Source organism: Dermacentor albipictus, unplaced genomic scaffold (genome assembly GCF_038994185.2).
Source record: "Dermacentor albipictus isolate Rhodes 1998 colony unplaced genomic scaffold, USDA_Dalb.pri_finalv2 scaffold_12, whole genome shotgun sequence".
Lineage (NCBI taxonomy): Eukaryota > Metazoa > Arthropoda > Arachnida > Ixodida > Ixodidae > Dermacentor > Dermacentor albipictus.
The window spans coordinates 14,446,102-14,469,660 of NW_027225566.1; the positions used below are offsets into that span (position 1 = coordinate 14,446,102).

The following is a 23,559-nucleotide window of genomic DNA, read 5'->3' on the forward strand; positions in this document are numbered from 1 at the left end:
GTAACGGAAAAGCTCACAATGCTGTCTGAATTGCTCTTTGTATTCTTATGCACAACTGCTAAAAAAACGCACTATGAACGTGCCGAATCCCATTATCCAACCAGGGACCTTTAAACCTTCAGTCTAACGCTCTCCCAACCGAGCTATTTCGGCGGAACGAGTAACAAAATCATGAGGCGCTAAGCGATGGCTGGGTTCCCACGAACCACCGTCTAAGGTATCCGCAGTAAGGAAAGTTTTCTCAAAATATATGCTCCACCATTTGCTGCAGGCTGCGCACGCTTCTATTAATGTATAACAGGGGCCTATCGCGGAAGTAACGGAAAAGCTCACAATGCTGTCTGAATTGCTCTTTGTATTCTTATGCACAACGGCTAAAAAAACGCACTATGAACGTGCCGAATCCCATTATCCAACCAGGGACCTTTAAACCTTCAGTCTAACGCTCTCCCAACCGAGCTATTTCGGCGGAACGAGTAACAAAATCATGAGGCGCTAAGCGATGGCTGGGTTCCCACGAACCCCCCTCTAAGGTATCCGCAGTGGGGAAACTTTTCTTAAAATATTCCCTCCACCATTTGCTGTAGGCTGCGCACGCTTCTGTTAATGTTGAACAGTGGCCTATCGCGGAAGTAACGGAAAAGCTCAGTATGCTGTCTGAATTGCTATTTGTATAGTTATGCACAACGGCTAAAAAAACGCACTATGAACATGCCGAATCCCATTATCCAACCAGGGACCTTTAGATCTTCAGTCTAACGCTCTCCCAACTGAGCTATTTCGGCGAAACGAGTAACAAAATCATGAGGCGTTAAGCGATGGCTGGGCTCCCACGAACCCCCCTCTAAGGTATCCGCAGTGGGGAAAGTTTTCTTAAAATATTCCCTCCACCATTTGCTGTAGGCTGCGCACGCTTCTATTAATGTTAAACAGTGGCGTATCGCGGAAGTAACAGAAAAGCTAAATATGGTGTCTGAATTGCTGTTGGTATAGTTATGCACAACGGCTAAAAAAACGCACTATGAACATGCCGAATCCCATTATCCAACCAGGGACCTTTAAACCTTCAGTCTAACGCTCTCCCAACCGAGCTATTTCGGCGGAACGAGTAACAAAATCATGAGGCGCTAAGCGATGGCTGGGTTCCCACGAACCACCGTCTAAGGTATCCGCAGTAAGGAAAGTTTTCTCAAAATATTCCCTCCACCATTTGCTGTAGGCTGCGCACGCTTCTATTAATGTTGAACAGTGGCCTAACGCGGAAGTAACGGAAAAGCTCAGTATGCTGTCTGAATTGCTGTTTGTATAGTTATGCACAACGGCGAAAAAAACGCACTATGAACATGCCGAATCCCATTATCCAACCAGGGACCTTTAGATCTTCAGTCTAACGCTCTCCCAACTGAGCTATTTCGGCGAAACGAGTAACAAAATCATGAGGCGCTAAGCGATGGCTGGGTTCCCACGAACCCCCCTCTAAGGTATCCGTAGTGGGGAAATTTTCTTAAAATATTCCCTCCACTATTTGCTGTAGGCTGCGCACGCTTCTATTAATGTTGAACAGTGGCCTATCGCGGAAGTAACGGAAAAGCTCAGTATGCTGTCTGAATTGCTGTTTGTATAGTTATGCACAACGGCTAAAACAACGCACTATGAACATGCCGAATCCCATTATCCAACCAGGGACCTTTAGATCTTCAGTCTAACGCTCCCCCAACTGAGCTATTTCGGCGAAACGAGTAACAAAATCATGAGGCGCTAAGCGATGGCTGGGTTCCCATGAACCCCCCTCTAAGGTATCCGCAGTGGGGAAACTTTTCTTAAAATATTCCCTCCACCACTTGCTGTAGGCTGCGCACGCTTGTATTAATGTTAAACAGTGGCGTATCGCGGAAGTAACAGAAAAGCTCAATATGGTGTCTGAATTGCTCTTTGTATAGTTATGCACAACGGCTAAAAAAACGCACTATGAACATGCCGAATCCCATTATCCAACCAGGGACCTTTAAATCTTCAGTCTAACGCTCTCCCAACCGAGGTATTTCGGCGGAACGAGTAACAAAATCATGAGGCGCTAAGCGATGGCTGGGTTCCCACGAACCACAGTCTAAGGTATCCGCAGTAAGGAAAGTTTTCTCAAAATATATGCTCCACCATTTGCTGCAGGCTGCGCACGCTTCTATTAATGTATAACAGTGGCCTATCGCGGAAGTAACGGAAAAGCTCACAATGCTGACTGAAATGCTCTTTGTATTCTTAAGCACAACGGCTGAATAAACCGCACTATGAATATGCCGAAACCCAGGATCCAACCAGGGACCTTGAGATCTTCAGTCTAACGCTCTCCCAACCGAGCTATTTCGGCGGAACGAGTAACAAGATCATGAGGCGCTAAGCGATGGCTGGGTTCACACGAACCCCCCTCTAAGGTATCCGCAGTGGGGAAACCTTTCTTAAAATATTCCGTCCACCATTTGCTGTAGGCTGCGCACGCTTCTATTAATGTTGAACAGTGGCCTATCGCGGAAGTAACGGAAAAGCTCAGTATGCTGTCTGAATTGCTATTTGTATAGTTATGCACAACGGCTGAAAAAGCCGCACTATGAATATGCCGAAACCCAGCCTTCGAGAGGTCATGCTTAAACGCCTTATAAAAAGCAGCACCAAGTCCGTCTGGACCCGGAGTTTTCCCTTCACTTAGATCGTCTATTGCTCTTTCTATTTCGGTTAAGCCAATTGGCATTTCACGGCGTACTTTGGTTTCGTTACCTAATGTAGGCATTGGTGTCAAAAATTCACTGTGTAAAGAGGCCTCACTTTTACCGCTGGATCCCAGCAATCCTTTGTAGTATTCGACAAACGCTTGTTGGGTCATCAACTTGTCCCTTGTAATCTCTTCACCGTACGTTATCTGCGTTATCTCCTTACGTGAAGCGTACCGCTTCTCCTCGCTCAAGGACCGTTTCGTAGGTGTTTCGCCGAGCCAGAGGTGCTCTGCGCGTGCGCGTAAAACTGCGCCTCTGTATTTTTCTATATCCATTATTTCAAGCTGATTCTTTATTTTTCTTATTTCTTCATTGAAAGTGCCTGGCTGCGCGCTTTCGACTGTCAACAAGAATTCCAGCGGACACTGTACTTCCCTTTCTTTTCTTTTTCTCATTCTGGTGTAAAATGGAAGATCTCTAGATAGCGCTAATTTTTACTTCTTCCTTAAACCGCTCCCATGCGTCAACAAATCTCCCCGACTCAAACAAGTGCAATTTTTCTATAAGTACTTTCACATTCTCTACAAAGACTTTATCGTTAAGTAATTTGTTATTGAATTTCCACAACTTCCACGAAAAGCCTGACCTACTTTTTTACGCCTATTGAAAACATCGCGACACTGTGGTCAGTAAACGCTACCGGCTTAAACTCATAACAGTTGCAAAGTGGTACAAGCACGTCTACCACATACGCTGTGTCTAAACGTGAGTGGCAATCACGTTGGAAATGTGTATTGACAGTGCCACTTCCTTTTTGCAGTACATTTCCAACATCATCTATTCCACACTCCTGCATAATCGTAGATAAAAACGAAGCACTTTGATCCCGAACTGGCAATCCCTTGCTCCTATCTTCCTTCAGGCATACACAGTTAAAATCACCGAGCAGAATCTCTTTTCTTTTACATTTTAAATATGGTTCAACAGTTGCAAAAAACCTGAGACCATCTTTAACGCTATTTGGTGCATATACACAAATGACGCGCCATTTCTGAAACAAGAACAGAAAATCACAAAATACAATTCGGCCGTCTTCACTAGAATAAACATATTCTTCCACAAGACCTAAAGAACTACGCAAAAAAATGCCACAGCCTCCAGAGGTGCCAAGAGAGTGACATACGCAAACGTTGTACAAATACCTAAAAGGTTCGACCATGCGATACGTTTGCTCCTGACTTTCAACCTTGGTCTCCTGAACCGCTATCAAGTCAAGGTCATACTCGCGGAAGAGACGACTGACCTGATGTTGCCGAACGTTCAATGTGGCCACCCGTAACGCGGTTCTAGATTGCGAAGTCCACGTGCCAGTAGGAACGGATCGCATGGTTCCTACCTCACACATAGGCCCGGCGTCGCCGCTGCAAAACTTTGAAGGACTTGCGGGTATACACGCACACGGCGTGCACCCGCCACACACGTCACATGATGCTGAAGCCATTCTAGCCGTGTCCTTTTCCGTCTGTGGTTTTAAGGCCCTTGGTTGAAGCACAACCCTCGTTGCTACGAAGGTGGCTTCCGCGGCGGTCGGGTGCCCACTCCGATCTTAGGTATGGGCTTAGTGCTGGGTCGCCTGCCCGTGGCCACCTTCGTCGCCGGCTCACTTCCTGCCGCCTTGCCTTGTCGGCCGCCGTCAGGAGCGACCTCTTCAATCGGTCGTTTTGGAGTTGCGACACTTACGCCTGCACTCACGACGTCCATGTCTTCTGGCTGGCTGTTTGACGCGGTGGTATCCTTTCCTTCGTCTTTGTTGTTTTGGTCCACTGGAGCATCGTTGACCGCTTTGGTTGGTTCGATAGAATGCCCGACCTCCTCCGCGCGTTCCACATTCTTTTCTTTCTCCGTCGACAATTTAGAAAGGGGCCTGTACACAGGCTCCCCCATTCTCCTGCTGGCTGCTTCCTCTGCGTAAACTTGGTCCATGATGTGCTCCGAGACAAGGTCGGCTGTAACAGTACCTGCCACCTTAGCATATGTCTGAGTGCATTCGTTGTCTTCATGACCATAGCGCCTGCATTGACCGCACCGCGGTATTCGACAGTCACCTCTAATATGCCCCGTTCGGCAACACCGTAGGCACAGTGGCACTCGGCCTGGCACAACCAGAAGTGTTGTCATGCCACCCACTCGAAGCTGATGTGGTAGGTCCTCGATAGTAACTCCGCTTTTCAGTTCCAGTGCTACGGTACCAGTCGAAGTTCCTTTGTGCGTGATACCACGGACGCGCCATCACTCCTTCGATACTTGTGTCACCTTCCCGTGAGCCGCAAACGCGGTGCGTACATCTTCATCCGGTACCTAATGCAAAAGACAATGTAGCTTTAGCCGAACATCTTGCTTATTTGGGTCGATAACGAGGCATCGCCTCTCCTTTATCTTGACGTCACCAACCGCGAGCATCTTCTTCATTCCTTCTGCTGTGCTGAAGATCACCGCTCATACGTGGTTCATCTGGAAAGCCCCCAAAGCAAGCACCTCGGGCAGCATTCCCAGACGAACCATCGTCTCGCGGACATCTTCCACACGATAAGGTCTTGCCCTGATATCTCCGTGTAGAAAAACAGTATTTGTAATACACGCACCTTTAGGTAACTGTGGCAGAACGACTTCATATCCTTGTTTTTCTTCGGCAAAAAACCTGTTCCCACGACCCATATGGGCCGCTGTATCCGCTCCATCGGAGCTCATGGTGACACAACCTTTCGCTAGCGCGTCCGGAAGTGGAAGTGGAACCAACAAGACGGGGAACTTCCACCATCAGGGACACCACCCCCGACGTCGCCTTCACCAGGAACATTACTCAAGTGTCGTGGTGTAACACATGGGTGGATCTGGGCAGTGACCACTACGTCACAGCGATGACGGTAGACTCGCACAGGACCAAGGAAAAGGAATTCAAGCTAGTGGACTATGACAAGTTCAGAGAGCTGAGGACCGGTAGGTCCGCGGAGGACGCGAACGCATCCCTAGACGGGTGGATGACGCAACTCCAGACGGATCTCGAGGCAGCAATGCGAACGGTCACTTCCGACCTGGAAACTGAAAAGGTGGATAGTAGACTCGCCCACATGCTAGAAGCCAAGCAATCGTTACTGCAAAGATGGAAAGAGCAATGCCTGAACCATCGGCTGCGGAAGAAGATTGCGGAGCTAAACCGGAGCATTGAACAGCACTGCTCCACACTAGCTAGGCAGCAATGGGACGAGATCTGCAACATGAATGACGGGCAGGTACGCCGAGGTGGCTCTTGGAACCTTCTGAAACTCCTTTTGACGGCGCGAACACCAAGACCTCGCGGAGGGACGCGATGAGCAAGCTGCTATACGAGGCATGCAAGACCGAAGCACCGGATGAGCTCGCAGCAAGAGTGACGGCCAAGTACCTCCCCGTGGCAGATGCGGCAGCTACCGAGGACGCGACCTCCCAATACTCGGGTCGACCTAACGCGGAGCTTGATGCCGACGTCTCCAGAGAAGAGATCATACAATCGCTCAGAGGTCTCAACAGCCGATCCGCACCGGGGCCTGATAACATCACTAACAAGGTCCTCCACAATCTGCACGAGAACGGCGCGGAACAGCTCACGGTGATCGTAATGAGACAGGCGAATTCCCATAGAATGGAAGACGGCCAAAATGGTCTTAATACCAAAACCCGGCAAACCTCTCAGCATGGACTGTCTGCGCCCAATCTCGCTTACGTCATGCGTGGGTAAAACCTTGGAGCGTGCGGCGCTTAACCGCATGAAGCCTTACCTGGAAGAGAACAAGATATATCCTCACTATATCATTGGCGTTCGTCAGGGGCTGGCGACTCAAGACGCTATGAAGCGGGTCAAAAGACAGATACTAGACAACACAACAAGAAGCATCAAGGCCATCCTAGGCCTAGACCATAAAAGGCCTTTGATAACATGCGGCACTCCTTCATTCTACAACAAATCTCAACACTCGGGATTGGTCATTGTCTCCATGACTACATCCGTGACTTCCTGAGGGCAAGGCAGGCCTCGCTGCGAGTCGGGTCCCTGCACTCGGAGTCAGTAGTACTGGCCGAGAAGGGTACCCTACAGGACTCGGTGATATCCCCTACCCTCTTCAACCTGGCCATTTTAGGACTGTCCAGGCGACTAACTCGAATCGAGAACCTCCAAGGAAGGAAGGAAGGAAAAAGTGGAGAAGGAAAGGCAGGGAGGTTAACCAGTTTAGCTTAACCGGTTTGCTACCCTACGCATGGGAGCGGGGGGGGGGGGAATGAAAGATGGGAATGAAAGATTGTCACGTACCACGCAAGTCCCACCCTTGCGTGGTACGTGATGTCACGTCACAGCCGCTTGTCCAATCCCGTCTCTTTCAAAAACTGAAGTAGTCCCTTCGTCGCCTTCAGCTGCGATGTCTTCTGTCGAAGCATGGGAAAATCGTTTGGAGGGACAATGGTCTAATGTCAAGGTGCACTAGAACGGATGCCAGGGACTGTCGCTGAACATAATATTCAGGACAGTGGACGGTGTGTTAGTGGCTGCCAGGTCACTGCGGCGTCATAGGAAACGATGACGCCGATCATGCCGCTTGGGCAGCTCTTGAAGACGCACAAGAGGCCATACCACTATCACGGTCCGATGCAGCTAGAAGACTTCGAGTGCTTGCACAGGAGATAACGCTCTCTCTATGGTGCACACCAAACAGCCAGGCCAACCGGAGCAGCCGTCATTACCACTTCCCTCGTTGATGCATCTCTGTATGCCAACTGGACTCCGCCGAAGAGAGGCGACTCTGCTTTATCGTTTATGGCTAGGGGTGGCTTTCACGAAATCTTGCTCATTTCCCATTGGAATGGCCGACAACGCTCTCTGCAATGCCTGTCTTTGCGAGGAGACGTTGGAACACACTCTGTGCGAGAACCTCCAACATACCATCTATGCAGAGGACGTGACCATGTGTGTGGCAAAGGGGAGCGAAGGATAAATCAAGCAAACTTTACAAAAATCAGATTCGAACCACTGTGGAGTACCTCAAACCAACAGGCCTGCGGTGCTCGCCGAGCAAGTCTGAGCTGCTGCTATATATACCCAAAGGACGAGGCCCCAAACCGAAGGGATGGGACACAGGCGCCGACCCATGCGTCCGCCTGTACACCGCTGAAGGCAACACGATTCCGGTGGTCGGTCACATCAAGATGTTGGGCATGACAATAGAGGCGAACGGCTCGAACGCCATCGCAGTCGCTAAGCTCACCACGAAGGCCAAGAACGCCACACGCCTACTGAGACGAGGGGCCAACCGGCATCATGGGCCAAGGAGGGCAACCTGCTTAGACTGTCACAGGCATTCGTAATCAGTCACTTTGTGTACATGGCGGCCATGCACAAATGGTCTAAAGTAGAGAGAGACAAGCTTGACACGCTCCCGCGTAAGGTCGCCAAGAGAGTCATGGATCTACCCATGCACACGAGCACGGAAGCACTGGACGCATCAAGCATGTACAACACGCTGAGCGAGATTGCGGAGGCACAGGAACGGGCACAGATCACCAGGCTGTCCGGCACGCCTGCGGGCAGGTGGATCCTACGAGAAATCGGCGCCGCGCCTAGGGAGATCGAGTGTAACAGCCACGGGCTAACACCCGACCAGAGGAAAAAGATCAGGGCAGCCCCCCTGCCCAGCAATATGAACCCAGAGCACAACATCGACTGAAGACTTGCTCGACCCAAAGCACTCCTCCGACAGGAAGTCGCCTCCGGGAACGCATGCTGCTTTACGGACGCAGCCAAATATCCTGGCAGACGAGCCTATGTGGCAGCGGTGGTCAACAAAGATGGCAGGGTTATCAACGCATACACGGTCCACACTGATAGTCCTGAGATGGCCGAGCAGGCGGCCATCAGATTTGCACTCCTAGAAGACAGTAAAACCTTGGTATACTGCGACTCCAAGAGGGCGATTCTGTCCTTCGGAACAGGGGGAATATCCCCGACCGTCGGCAGATTACTTGGTACTCGTCCCCTTACTCCACACTACATCAATTGGTTCCCGGCACACATGGGACCATTGGAGGGGTCACTCCCTTACCTCAACGAGATGACAGACGAGACCGCACGAGACCTAACTCACCGTGCGAGCCCGGACTCCCTCTCGGCAGTAACGGAGAGCTAGGGCCACCCCCTCGTCACTTACAACGATCTCACCCAGCATTATAAGTTAGTCCAGAGAACCATGCCTTTACCGCACAAAGCACTCAATAAAGCACAAGAAGTCACGTGCAGGCAGCTTCAAACAGGCACCTACCCATGCCCGGCTTTCCTGCACATAATCTTTCTGGACGCACACCCTCACAATGCGTGTCGCTACTGTAAGGATATAGCTAGCCTTGTTCACGTGATCTGGAGTTGCCCAATGGCGCCGGGGGCCAGGACCACCAAGGAAGAGTGGGACCGAGCTCTACGCAGCTCGGATCTTGAAGCACAGCTCTGGGCTGTCCATCGGGCCCGCGACTGGGCGGAGGGGCATGGCCTCTCTATCCCGACGTGGGAGCGGCCCGCTGCACACTAATCGCACGCACCGACGGACCTCAAGAAAGTTATTGATCCATCCATCCTAGCTTTACCGCAGCCAAGCCCATGCTTCTTCTTCCTTCTTGTATCTCGCTTTATAGGTGCGTGTTCTAAGGCATCCTGATCTCGCTTCGAAAAGTAATGAGCTTCCCTTTGAGTTATCATAAATTGTTTCTTTCCTGATTTCGTTTTTTCCTCTTAAGTAGTTACTCATGGCAGGTTTCTTTTCCATTGCCGCCACCCATGAGATTATTTCAGCCTCTCTGACTTTCTGCTTGACGTTCTTTGTATCGGTGTTGCTCACCCTACAGGCCACATGTTTGCTGGTAAGCTTCCTAGTTCTTTTCCTCCACTGTGAACCAATGTTTTTCCTGCACAGATACCTCAACACTCTCCCAGCCCATGTACTTCCTTCCATATTCCTCAGTCGTTCTTCATAATCAATTTTACTGTGACTCACTTCAAAATTAGTCCAGCCCATATCAGGCTGCACAGCTTCATTTGTAGTCTTCCCGTGAGCGCCCAGTGCGAGGCGTCCCACTGATCTTTGGTTCCCATCGAGTCCTGCTTGTACCCCTGATTTCAAGCAAACAACCGCATTTCCAAAAGTAAGTCCTGGAACCATTACATTTTCCCACATACCCCAGAGCACCTCGTACCTATTGTATCCTCATACTGCTCCGTGCTTCTTTTTGCTGCATTTTTCTTCCCCTTTAGTGTTGTTGTTTTTTCCTGTGTTTCCATATATTTATAGTCTTCGTTTATCCATATACCAAGGTATTTATATTCTTTTACCCGAGGTATTTCCTGGCCCTGTATTGCCATTCTCTGTTCACCGTCTTCATTGAATACCATAACACTTCATTTTGTAACACTAAACTTGAAACCTAAATTCTCGCCTTCCTGTTCACAGATATTAGCCAGACGTTACAAATCACATTACTTGTCAGCTAGCAACACAATGTCGTCCACATAAAATAAACCTGGAAGCTGCTGCTCTACTAGTGTACCCGCCTGTTTGTATGAGAGATAAAACCCAATATTACTTCCTTGAAGCGCCATCTCCATACTCACCATGTACATCATAAACAGCAGTGGGGATAAAAGGCACCCCTACCTCAGTCCCTTGCTGATATGAACTCTCTACTCGCTCCTCATCCCTTCCCATTCAACGCAAACGGTATTTTCTAGGTAAATCTCTCTCAAAAGCTGTAGACAATCTGTCACTGACAATCTGGCACTGGGCTAAACCAGCGGCTCCTAAATGGCAGACCTGTGCACTCTGATTTATGAAATAACAGGACTGTGCACTCTGCTATCATGCTACTTGAAACGAAATTTCCATTGACAATTCTGGCGTGACGAAAGCTGTGACGTCAAAATCACCGGGATGGTCCCCATCGGGAGAGTCCCCATTAGATTCTATGGTTCTCGGGAAACGTAGCAGGACGTCATGGATTGAAGTGTACCAGCATTGTGATATAAGTTGCGCGTTCCTCGTAGTGCATAACGCTGCTTGCCATGTTCGACATAGAAGATCGTCGCAGTATTCTGTACGCGACGTGCGTGTTTATTTAAGAAGCGTTTAAAGGGACTGTGTACCACTTGGAACATGTATTTGGATTGAAGTGGGAATGACAAGATTGTGTGTCAGATTGATGAAAACGATCATGCTTGTATTCCATAAGCAAGGAAATATATCTTTAATTTTGCTCTGAAAGCAGTGCCAAAAAGACATGTGGCGTCACTTGACGGTGAAAGAGCGCAAGCAATCTATGTATCGTCACGCAACAAAAGAGCCACCCAGGGATAGTGATATTTTGTTTACGATATTCTGTAGCCTGAAATTGTATTTTAAACCGTTCTGCTAACTTTCCTTTGCGTGAGAGAGTATTTTATTTAGTTTCCAGCTACGGCGTGCGGAAAAGTGCCGCTGCCTCATGCAAACGAACGGAGTGACGCTGAACAGAATGTTGCATTCGTGCATGGCCTCCGAGTTCCCGTCGTAGCCAGTAATCAGTGTTGTCGGCGTCCGTACACAGTTTAATAGGCGAAATGATACTATATATATATATATATATATATATATATATATATATATATATATATATATATATATATATATATATATATATATATATATATATATGTGTGTGTGTGTGTGATCTAGAGAAAAAACGTACTCATATCAAAAAATCCTGTTTGACAATTTTGTGCTCGATTTCCAGAGAGACCACTGCACGTTTGGACACTTGTCACCGTAGGCGTTCTGTTGCTCTACAAATAGAAAGTCATTGAAAAGCGGTAACAGTTCCTTGAAGATTTCGGGTGGTTTGAGGCCCTTTACCAGTGAGTGACTCGCGTTTTGTCCCACCCAGTGAATGGCAAGAGCTGTGTAAAGGTGTTTCAAGTTCGGAGGTGATAATTTTCTACAGCTTGCCTCAGAAACTTCCTCCCCTTGCGCTATATATATATATTTCGCTTGAGCAGCATACAGTGTACATAAGCATAGCTATATAGTCGATTGTATACGCCACCATTACAGAAACAGGCGCACAAGCGCTGATACAGCAAACCGTGCAGAAACCCCTTCGGCACGCCCCACAGTCGAACGTTCGTACTAACGCAATGGGGTAGGCAGAGCCGTGTTTGCTTGCAGCCAATGGGGCGCGCGTGAAGCCCCTCTTACGACCACTTCACCTAAAGAAACGCATTGGTGTTTCGTCTATTTGCGCAGTGCTACTTTGTCAAAGGAGAAAAAAATGCCAGCCGCCGAAGTTCGTGCAATCAAAGATGGCGACGCAATCAGCGGGCTTCGGTATGCTGCTCCTTTCTCTTGACACCGCGTCGCTTGAACGTGTGCAGATGCACCATCCATCTTTCATCTTCTTCCCCCGCCTGACGACTGTACCGGTCGTCCAGTGTATCGGCAGCGGCCTTTTCTTTGAAGAATTTAGCGCATTTCTGCTGTTGTCCACCGCCGCCTGTCGGCTGGGCCGCCTATTGTACCTACCCGTTCCGGGACTGGCTTCGTTTTTTGTCCGAAAATCCCCTCAAGAAACGTCGACGGGCCATACAAAGTCGTCTGCTCGTAATCGCCAAGGTGCCCACGGCTGTCTGCTTTGCAGACGACTGTCTGCCCCGCCCGGTCGTCTACTCGTAAACGGCTCGTTTTCTTCCGATCGGTGCCGTCTTCTTTTTTTTTTTCGTCTTCTTATCTTGTTCGTCACCGAAGCAAATTGCCGCCCGAAAAACCAGCGTAGTCCACGACAGGTCCACACGAGCGGTCCTTCCATTCTCTTCCTAAGCTTCAAATTCTCGGCGTTGGCGCACCTTTTGTGCCTCGTACCGCCAGTGTGCGCATGCAACTCTAGGCTATGTGACCTCTGACCCCATGTCCCACTCCTCTACGGTTCATTTCTTGTGCTGCTGGGCTTATTTTCTACGCATCGCCCGTACGTCTGCACTAGTTTCTCTTCCGGAATGGCTTTATGGCGTGCTGAAATTGGTGTCTCGCTTTTGGGAATATTCGAGAATGACTTGCATGGAAAAATGTAGTCGAGATGTTGGACGTGATACACGAAATCCGGCCTAATTCAGGATTCGGCAAGAAACTAAATAGGAATATAACTGAATGGCGACACAACGCAGGCTACGTATAGCGAAACTCGGTGAGCGTGTATCGTTCTCATTGCAAGCCAGAACAAAACAAAAAATAATCACATGAGCAGTGACCCATTGTAAGTCTTGCTCCCATGTGACCATTAGCATAGTCGATTTTCACTTCGCCAGATTCAGGAAATTTTAGTCATAAACAAGCATTTTACCTATCCTTAAATTCCCACATTGCAATGAACTGTAATGACCTGCAATGGACTCAGGAGCTGTGGTTCCTGAGCGGTTCAACCGAGTGCTGACAACTGATACGGCTCCAACACGTAAGTGCAAACGATGCAACTGCTTATCCTAATCAGCAGTGCTCGAAAGAGGCCTGTCTCAATAGCCAACATTTAGACGAAGTGACTTGTACTTGCCCTAGCGAATACAAGTCCCCTCGTCGAAATGAGGGGTTAAGCTATTTCCCTTATTCAAATTACTATTGATCACTTTGTGTCTCCATCTTTCTGTGATCATCGAGCTGTCTTGTTCGAACTTTTTGCGCAGTCCTTCCATGTAGTCCACGAGCTAGATCATAATATCAAGACTGTACACTCTTAAGGGACCCGGCACGGACGGCGCGCGATCGTAATCGTTTCTCGTGCACTCACCCAGAAATGTTAGACGCCGCTGGCACTACGTGTCTTTTCAATTCAATTCAATTCAATTTTTATTTTTCCAGAAATAATAGGTCCTGGAAAGGGTCAAGAGCTAAAAGCTGTCTCGACAGCTTGACTAGGCCCATGACCCCCTCTACAAGGCAGTATTGATGTACAGCAACAGGTAGTGTCCATGACATCAAGAAATGCGAAGAACAATGTATTATACAGTAGCATAAGGATAATTAATTAACGGATCTACAGCATATGATTTCAAAATGTGTATAATAACTTTATAGTTGTGAACATATCACAATACAAACAAAAAGAAGTTTAAACCACCAGAGTATAAAGAAAATAGAATACATACATGTTCATGTGAAACAGTACTTGCAAAACAAAAGGCAAACATACATAGCCATTCATTCTTTAGATACAAAATACATTCTCAGTCCTTTTACGCCGTAACTGATCACACATTTATGCTCATTTAGAATAAATGGAAGATTATGCTGTAATGACTGAACTTTATAATTATTTCGAAATTTCGGTCGAAACCAAACGTCATCATTACGTGTGGATAGTGTAATATGTCTTTTTCTTAGCGATGCTAGATTCATTAGAAAATCTTTGGAAGCTACAGTGGAAAAGTAAAAGGAGCGGAGCAAGCGATACGGATACATATATTCCGCCCTAATTATATTGTAGCTTATAAAAGCACTTCGCGTGGGAGACTGGTGATCAAGGTTTGCAATATGTCGCACGATCCTCTTTTGAAGTGCACCTATCTTTGCAGCGTTTCCCTTTGTCGTTGTAGCCCATACAAGACCACAGTAGTTAATATATGAAGCAAACAGTGCATGATAAATTTGGATTTTAGCCTGTGTTGGAAGAAGATGTCGGCAACGAGATAAGATTCCTGTCACTGCGGCTAGTTTACTACAAACATCTTCTATGTGTTTATCCCAACTTAAGTTTGAAGAAAACGTAACCCCGAGAATTTTGTGTTCGTTCACTACTTTAACTTCTTGGCCTTGGCATTTGACAGCATGGCATGTTTTGACTATCTTATTTTTAGCTCTAAATATTACTACTTTCGTCTTCTTTGGATTTATTCTAATGCAATTCAAATTGGACCAGAGGTGTAATTTGTCAAGTATTTGATTACATTTGATAATTAGATCGTCTGCATTAGGACCCGAAATTAATATGCTGCTGTCGTCCGCATATATGATAAATTTTACGGTTGAATCAATGCTCACAATATCATTAATATATATATTAAAAAGCAAAGGCCCTAACACGCTGCCTTGTGGTACCATATTATCGCTGCCTTGTGGTCCCATATTATCTGCCATGTATGAAGCGAAAGCCCAGAGAACAGCGTAAGACGTAAGAGGATTCTCCAAGACAAAACCTGGGCTCATCGAGACTACAGCGATTATTGAAACTCCAACGACGACCAATTACCGGACAGGTACCCACCCGGCCGTGATTCGGAGAAGATGGTAAAAAAATTGCAATTTTGCGGAAACGGGTCAAGCGCCTTTCAATCGGCACCACTGAAATTGTCGGAACACCAGGCATGCGTTTCACGTAGAATTTCTGCGGAAACACGCAAGGTGAAGAGAAGTAATTCACCCTTTCGTAGCAATTGCTACAAAGGAAACCCACACGTGTCCCTCGAAAGAAAAGCCTCAGAGTTGAAGAAAAATTCGTCCTGGTCCGGGACTCGAACCCGAGACCACCATCTTTCCGGGGCAGCCGCTCTACCATCCGAGCTAACCATGCGGCTAGCAGATAACAGGGTGAAGTCGAATTTGTTGACAACACGAAACAAAGGCAAGTGTTTGACGTAGTATTTCTGCGGAAACCTGCAAGGTGGAGAGAAGTAATTGTTAAAGGGAAAAGCAGACATCCGCCCTCTCGTAGCAATTGCTACAAATGCGTTCGGCGACAATCGCGGGAGTATAACGCCACTGTCGCCCACAAAACCACCAGTCGAGAGCAGCAGAAAAGTAGCCCGGCTGGCTTCGCCTGCAGCAATGCAACACTGGGCACATCAACAATTTCGGAAATTGGTGGCTGACCTGCCCCAGCAAGCTCCATCGCATAGGCAGTGCCCCTCCTTTCCCGCTAATATAGCATTAAATTAGGCATGGGCTTCACAATAACAAAAAAATATGCGTGCGTGAAATGAGCTCCTGCCCGCCTTCATAAACCAGTCAACCATAAACCAGTGAGCGAAAAGCCCCTGGTGCCAGATGATGAGCTCTGCCTCGGCCAGTTTCATGCGTATCTCAGTGAGCACAGCACGTGCCAAGACCGGCAGGTGGCAGATACCGTTAGTTTGCGTGGCAAAACTACTAAATGATTATGAGCCAAAAGTGAAAAATGGGAAGTTGGTATGGAAGCATGGCTAAGTTCAGAGCGTGAACTACTGTGACACAATTGAGCTAAGGCACAAGAAAAGACACGACACGGCGCTACTTGCAACTGAAAGCTTATTGGAAAGCTTATACACCCGACATGTTCTACGTCATCAAACCTCATGAAACGTCATAAAGAGAGCAGGTAAAAAAAAAAACATGACTATTAATCGGCGTTAGCTCGCCAAATAAATATCACGTGTTAAGGCTCATCAAGAAAATATATTTCAGTGTCATGATGTTCTATTGAAACATGACTGACCCACCCTGCCCCCTGCTTCTTTATCTCGTAGGCATCTACAATTTCGCTTGTTGTTCTATATTTGTGCTTATACAGGACTGTTGTATTTACAAGCTGGGGCGTGCATTTAACTTGTGAATTGCAGTCTCTTACGTGCATTGCGAGATGTGTGTGCGCGAATCCTTTCGTGTAATTCGAATGTTAATTTAGTCTAGTGTTAAGACATCGGCCGGTTTGGCTCACATATGTTTTCCCACACGAAAAATACACAGAATGAGCATGAATTTGAGCATGAAACAAAATTGTTTCCACGATTAACACTGCAGCGAGACCGATTGCTTGCAACTGTAGTGCAGCTACTCAATCTTTCACTTCGCCTGCGTATGGCTGAACAAATGGTGGAGAGCTTGCTCTTCGCCCATTCACACGCCATAGCCGAGAACATTCACGCCATAGCCGAGACACTATCTCCTTCGACCTTATTTAAATTCTGGGGTTCTACATGCCAAAACCACTTTTTGATTATGAGGCACGCCGTAGTGGAGGACTCCGGAAATTTCGACCACCTGGGGTTCTTTAACACGCATCTGAATCTAAGTACACGGGTGTTCTCGCCTTTTGCCCCCATCGAAATTTGGCCGCCGTGGCCGGGATTCGATCCCGCGACCTTGTACTCAGTAGCCCAACACCAAAGCCACTGAGGAACCACGGCGAGTCTTCTCCAACCTATGCGACAGGCAGTGGACATAGGGCATGACGACCAGCTTTTTCTCCTCAGTCACCCTAGCTTCATGTGCGCCCTTTTCCACTCTGTGCTTCTTTAATCCTTCGAGCAATTTTTTTCCTCCACGAAGATATGACTACTTGTGGAAACACCCCCATCTGGATGCAGGCTACTTCCCCTGACATGCTGTTGCCTACCTTGTAGAAGCACGGCTTCGACAGAGCGGTCCTTAGGCTAGACATAGCTATACCATTCTTGAGTAACTTCGAGTGGCTGTAACGAAAGTACAGGATTGGCTTTTTAGATCTGGGCTGGTACTTCCAGCAAACATGATTAGGCTCGAAGTATAACTGTATATCCTAAAAACTGAATGCTATGGATTCCCTCGCTGTTTGAAACGTAAACTTCTACCCCATTCCTTGCTCCTTAAAAAGTTTCAATATATTTACCATCTGTAGAGAGCACTCTCCTCCCTGAACAAAAGTCAAGTAATCGTCGGCGTACCGATGAATCTTGTGCGCGATATGACACAAGTTCTTTTCAACTGCCCTGTCTACCTCAGGCAATAAAATGTGGCTCAATACTGGTACCACGCGGCACCCTCTACATACTCCAAATCTCTGGAAAAAAGCATCGCCATCCCAGGCGACAAGCGCGGGGTGCACATAAAACCCTTGCAGCTCAGGAAAGGACTCAACAGTAATACCAGAGGCGTTACGAAAACGCAACTTGACATTATTAACGACAATGCACTCTTGAACAGTCTTCAATAGTTGTTCATCTGTAATCGAGTAATACAGGTCCTCGACGTCGATGCTGAAAGCAGTGCAGCTATGAGGGTTCTACTTCACTAGAAAGTCAACAAGGGCACCGGAATTCGGAATCACAAAAGGGTCGACGACTTGAAGTGAATCCAGATGCTTCTTAAAGAAACCCGAGACGGCGTAAAATCATGAATCGTGTCCAGAAACAATCGCACGGAACGACATGGACTTGCTTGTGCGTTTTCACAGTGAAGAAGACATCCAAAGTGAGGCTCTTGGCTTTGTTCACTATGGCCGACAGGTGAGATTAATTGAGCTCGTTTAAAAGCGTGACAGCTCGCGGTTTAACGAGTGTTGGCTTTTCGTTGGCTGCCCTGAAGTTCTTCGCTACCGTCTCACCGGCCTTTTCCACAAACGCGCCAATTGGCATTTTAACAAAGAAGCCTTCTTTGTCAGATATTAGACGTTTGAGCCCCTAGTCTATGAGGAAAGTTATGATTGTGCTTGGGCTTTTTGGCTTAAATCGTCTGCTAACACATCTTGCGAGCTCGTTCGCACACTCTTCTGCACACCTTTCTTTGTCGTCCTCTGGAACCAACCAGGGGCCCTATAACGTAAAACTATTCCAATATGTTTCTATTCCAAACTCCTGACGTCAAATTTGCGTAACCACCAACGCAAGCACCGGGCGGTCACCCACATGGTTGTCTGAACAGACCTATCAAACTGTCTCCTCGTTCATGGGAGGTCACTTTTGTTTGCTTGAAAAACGAATAACATTGCCTACACTGAGCGGCTTGTCGTATCTAATTGGCTGACAAGAGGCGAGGAGAACGCTCAAAAGGAGAGGCATTCGATGAGGCCGAGCCACTGCACTGAAAGTCGATAACCGGATGAAAAGGGTGGTGCCGGCGTCTGCGATTGGTCGGCTTTCCCTTACGTAGCTTGCGGTGGCTGGTTAAAAATTGCGGCGACATGCAACGGAAGCTCAAGAATGGCGCTAAAACGGACCCTCAGCAAAGAAGAGTTGGCAGAATGGGGGCGTGAACGTGCCGAAAGTGCTCGAAAACGTTACACGGCCACGCAAGAAGGTTTATTATACGCAAATACACTCATGCTCTGCGGCAGGTGCGAGTAGCCAGCGTCTGAGCGATCGGCCGCAGCCATCTTCTATTCCTTTCGGAACGGGGCAGCCTGCGGCTATTCCGAAGAAAATTCAGTTTTGTTCGGCATATTAATGCATCTTTATCGCGTACTCGTCACATTGACGCGGTGAGTTCTTGCGGATTTGTGACGTCGCGTGACAGGCAGGTGAAGTGGGTGCAGCCCGAAAACATTTTACCAATAGCCGAGGGCTAATGGCGAAAAGGGGTCAAATCAGAAATAACTGTTTTTCTTTTTACTGTCAAATCATGCATAATCAGTGTGTGCGCATCATATCAGACGGGGAGGTATCGCGGTTTTCGTGACGTCGCGATTCAGACAGGTGAAGTGGGGGTGGTCGAAAAAAAGTTTTTGACCAATCGTAGAGGGCTGATAGGAGAATTGGAATAGAAAAGTTTGGAATAGTTTTACGTTATAGCGCCCCAGGAGACAGTCCTGGCGAGAGCAACTTTCTCTGACCTAGACAGCCCCTGCTCGAGGCGGAACTTAGGCCCAATTCATAAGGTATACAAAAGCTGCTGAGGTACGACAGCCCCATCCAGAATAAGCACATCCCCTTGTCTCATTTTAGCCTTCTTCCTTTGAGGACGGACAGTGTTCCATATGAAGTCCGTCGTGTGGAAAGACGATCTCGACCATCCGGTGAATTCGCGACGGAAATCAGCTTGGTTTGTGTTTTTTGCACATGCAGAACGTCGGCAGTATTTGAAAATCCTTGCCTGGTGCCCCCATTCTGAGCACAAAATCCAGCAAATGCATTTAGTATGACCCGGAGAAGGTTGCATCCATCCGTAAATCTGCTGCAAGGCAGGGCGGCACAGGGACTGGCGAGCGTACCATGAAGTAGTCCGGGCTCTGCAGACGCAAACAGTTATCACGGTCAACATTGATAGCTTAATAAAGCAGGAGTTAAGACGCGGAAATAGGGTACGGAGAAGAAAAAGTTGGCCGTCATCCCCTATGTCCAATGCCTGTCACATAGGTTGAAGAAGATAGCGTTTCGCTGTGGCGTGAGCGTTTTTTTTTTTTTTTTTCTCGGCGAAGAAGAAGCTCTCCACCATTTGTTCAGCCGTGCGCAGGCGTAGTGAAAGATCGAGCAGCGGCACTACAGTTGCAAGCAATCAGTCTCGGTGCAATGTTAATCGCGGAAACAATTTTGTTTCATGTTCAAACTCCGTGGTGTATTCTGTGTCTTTTTCGCATGGGCAAATATATGTGGGCCAAGCCGGCCGATGTCTTAACACTAGACTAAATTAGCACTCGAATTCCACGAAAGAGATTGCACACATGCACCTCGCAATGCACGTAAGATACTGCAATTCACAAGTTAAACGCACACCCCAATTTGGAAATACAACAGTCCGGTATTAGCACAAAGATAGAACAACAAGAAAAATTGTAGAGGCCTAAAAGATAAACAAAAGGGGGCAGGGTGTGTAATTCATGCTTATATAGCGCTTCACGACACTGAAATGTATTTCTTGGTGCGACTTACGACGTGACAGTTTTTTGGCATGCTAACGCTTATTAATAGCCATGTTTTTTTTTTACCTGCTCTTTTTATTATGTTTGATGAAGTCTGATGACGTAGGACATGTCGGGTTTATAAAGTCTATAACCCTCTCAATAACACTTTCAGTTGCAAGTAGCGCCGTGTCCTGCTTTTCTTGTGCCTTCGCTTGTGTCCCAGTAGTTCGCGCTCTGAATTTAGCCATGATCATGAGGCACGCCGTGCTGTGTGATTCCGAATTAATTTTGGCCAACTGTGTTTCCACAAACCTAAATCTAAGCACACGAGCGTCTTAGCGTTTCACCCCCACATGAATACGAAATTTTATCTGCATCGAAATGACTGCAGCTTGACAACGAAAAAAACGAACTCATCAGCTTTCACCTCCTAATTTAATTTCGGCAAACACAAAGCGAACCTAGTAAGTACATAATCAGGTCAGGCAGAAATTGTTTTGCGGGAATAGAAAGATCACGGTTTCATATGGTCATTAATTTGCCTGATAAGTATAGTGCGCGGCAAAAAAGGTTATTCCCTATTCCGCCATAATGATGGCTTAAAAGATTTGGTTTGGTTGGTAACAACTTTATTTATGGCACTGGAGAGCTTTCGCCGACGGGGCCTTCGGTCTCCCACGTGGGGACGTCGAGGTGTTGCCTCGCCGCCGCCTCCCGGGCCTGCTGGGCGGCCCAGAGTAGGTCGCCGAGGCTGGGGCTGCGCAAGGCAGCGGCCCACCGCGGCGGAAGGCTTCCGGAGTTAGCACCGTGCGGGTTTTTGTTACAGTCCCAGAGCATGTGAGTTAAAGCGGCCACATCAGTGTGGCAGACCATGCATATATTTGTCGGGTATGTAGCGGAGTAGAGCCTGTGGTATTGTGCCGGGTTAGGGTACGTGAGCGTCTGCAGTTGTCTGAGGTCCATGGCCTGCGCCCTGTCCAGCTTTTCGCTAGGCGGAGGGAAGGTTCGGCGGGCCAGTCAGAGGGCCTTGGTAATTTCGTTGTAGCTGGTCAAGCAATCGTTGGTGCTGTCCCATGGACGACGGTCGCCGGCGCGGTTCACGAGCTCGCGCGCCTTGGCGTGTGCCGTCTCGTTGCGGTTGCGATGTGTCTCCGATACTTCTCCCATTTGCGGCGGGAACCACTGGATTCTGGCTTGAAAATCTACCTTCCGCAGGGCTTGTCGATTGCTCAAGACTCGGGCTGCTCTCCATGACATCCATCTATTGGCGAAGTTTCTGACCGTTTTTCGCGAGTCGCAGAGAACCGTCGTGCACGTTGGATCCGTGAGGGCGAGTGCCATCACCGCTTCCTCTGCTTCTTCTGCACGCTCGCACGCTACATTTGCCGATATCCGCGATTAGCCACTCGAATCGACGACCGCAACCGCGAATCATGAGTGTTCTGCGTATTCCGCTACTTCAACGAACCGTGTCCTCATTTCATCTACGTGGGTGTGTAGCAGAGCTCTGGCCCTGGCCACTGTTCTTCCCCGGTTGTGTTCCCGGCGGACGTTCCGTGGAATCGGGTCGACTCTTAGCATTTGTCTGATCGCGTCCGGAATGGCGACTTTCTGGCCTTGTTGTGCGTGGTAACAGATGCCGAGACTTTCCATGATCCGGCGTCCCGTTCTCGTTCCCGCTTGTCTTTCTAGCTGCGAAGTGCGCTGCGCCTCGACGATTTCGCTAAGCGTGTTGTGAAGCCCGAGCTGGAGCAAGCGGTGCGTGCTGGTGGACTCAGGTATACCCAGTGCTATCTTGTACACCCTTCGTATAAGGACGTTGATCTTTGCGTCTTCTCCCTTATACCAGTTGTGGAATGCCGCGATGTACGCAATATGGCACATGACGAAATAGTGTATGAGTCGTGTGAGACTCGCCTCCCACATTCCGTTTCTTCTGCTGGCGACTCTCTTGAGTATCCTCATGGCGTTAGCCATCTTGTGCTTTATTTAGTAATGGTTTCACTGTTGACACCGTTGGTCTCGATTATCATGCCGAGGACCGTAATTCTCAGCACTATCGGGATGGTTGCTCCGTTTCTCGTGCGTAGTCTGACCTCTTCGTATTCTCGCCTGGTCGTCGCGGCATTCTCATTCCACCGCACCCGGGTGGTCTACCCCTCTGCGTGGGGCGATAGATTAGGAGTTCCGACTTTTTAGATGAACATCGCAACCCCGTAACCACGAGGTATTCCTCGATTGTGTCGAGCGCTTATTGCAGTGCCGTTTCGATGTGACTGTCGCTGCCTTCGCGCACCCAGGTGGTACTTTCGTCGGCGTATATGGTGTGCCGGGCATCTTTGAATTCTTGTAGCTTTTCTGCTAGCTCGATCATGACCCGGTTGAAGAGCATGGACGAGGTGACGGGGCCTTGCGGGGTGCCGGTGCTTCCCAGCGTTTACTCTTCTGGCTGGAGGTCCCCTGCCGCTAAAACTACTCGCCTGTCTGTCAAGAAATCTTATACATAGTTGGACGTGCGTACACCTAGGTTTTGCAGCAATATCTGGTGTAAGATCGCCGAGTGCGCGATTCTATAGAACGTGCTCTCGAGGCCGAGGCCGAGAATTGCTCTGGTGCCTCTCGTCTATAGCCGTCGAGCTCCTGGTGTTTCAGTTGTATTATTGCGTCTTCCGTAGGCAGGTGAGGATGATGGATGGTGGGTATGCCCATTTCTGCTCTAAGTGGGCTTGCCAGCGGTTAATCAGTGCGTGCTCCATGGTCTGGCCGACGCACGACGTCAGCGATACGGGGCGAAGGTTGTCGAGGCTCAGCGCTTTTCAGGATTTCGTTAGTATCGTTCTCGCAGTTTTTCACTGTTGCGGGAGGCTGCCACACTGTCAACAGTCACAAATGAATACCGTCAACTGTTCCACGGATCGGTCGTCGAGATTCTTCAGGGCGCGATTCGACACCCCGTCGGGGCACAGCGCCTATCTGCTGTGGAGGTTGTGCAGCGCCGTCCTGATCTCTTCTGTACTAAATTCCTTATCCAATTCTGCATTCGAATCTCCCTCATATGGGCCGTGTTGTGGGGTCGAAGTGGGCGGCAGGTGCTTCACTCTTTGCTGCCGTGCGTTTTGTAGCCCGTTAAAGTAGCCGCGTTGGTGAGTGTTTCTTGGAGTAATATTACGTCGGGTTTACGGGTTCCGTGCCTGATGTG

General features: G+C 48.4%; 1 long non-coding RNA gene and 1 other non-coding gene across 2 annotated transcripts in view; both read right to left on the reverse strand.

Moving 5' to 3' along the window:
* Window positions 1-23,559, reverse strand: part of LOC139051480 (uncharacterized) — a 187,652-nt gene that overhangs the window by 135,066 nt on the left and 29,027 nt on the right. The gene's annotated exons all lie outside the window — the stretch shown is intronic.
* Window positions 2,293-2,365, reverse strand: TRNAF-GAA (transfer RNA phenylalanine (anticodon GAA)). Its single transcript has one exon. It is a non-coding gene; the product is annotated as a tRNA-Phe (tRNA).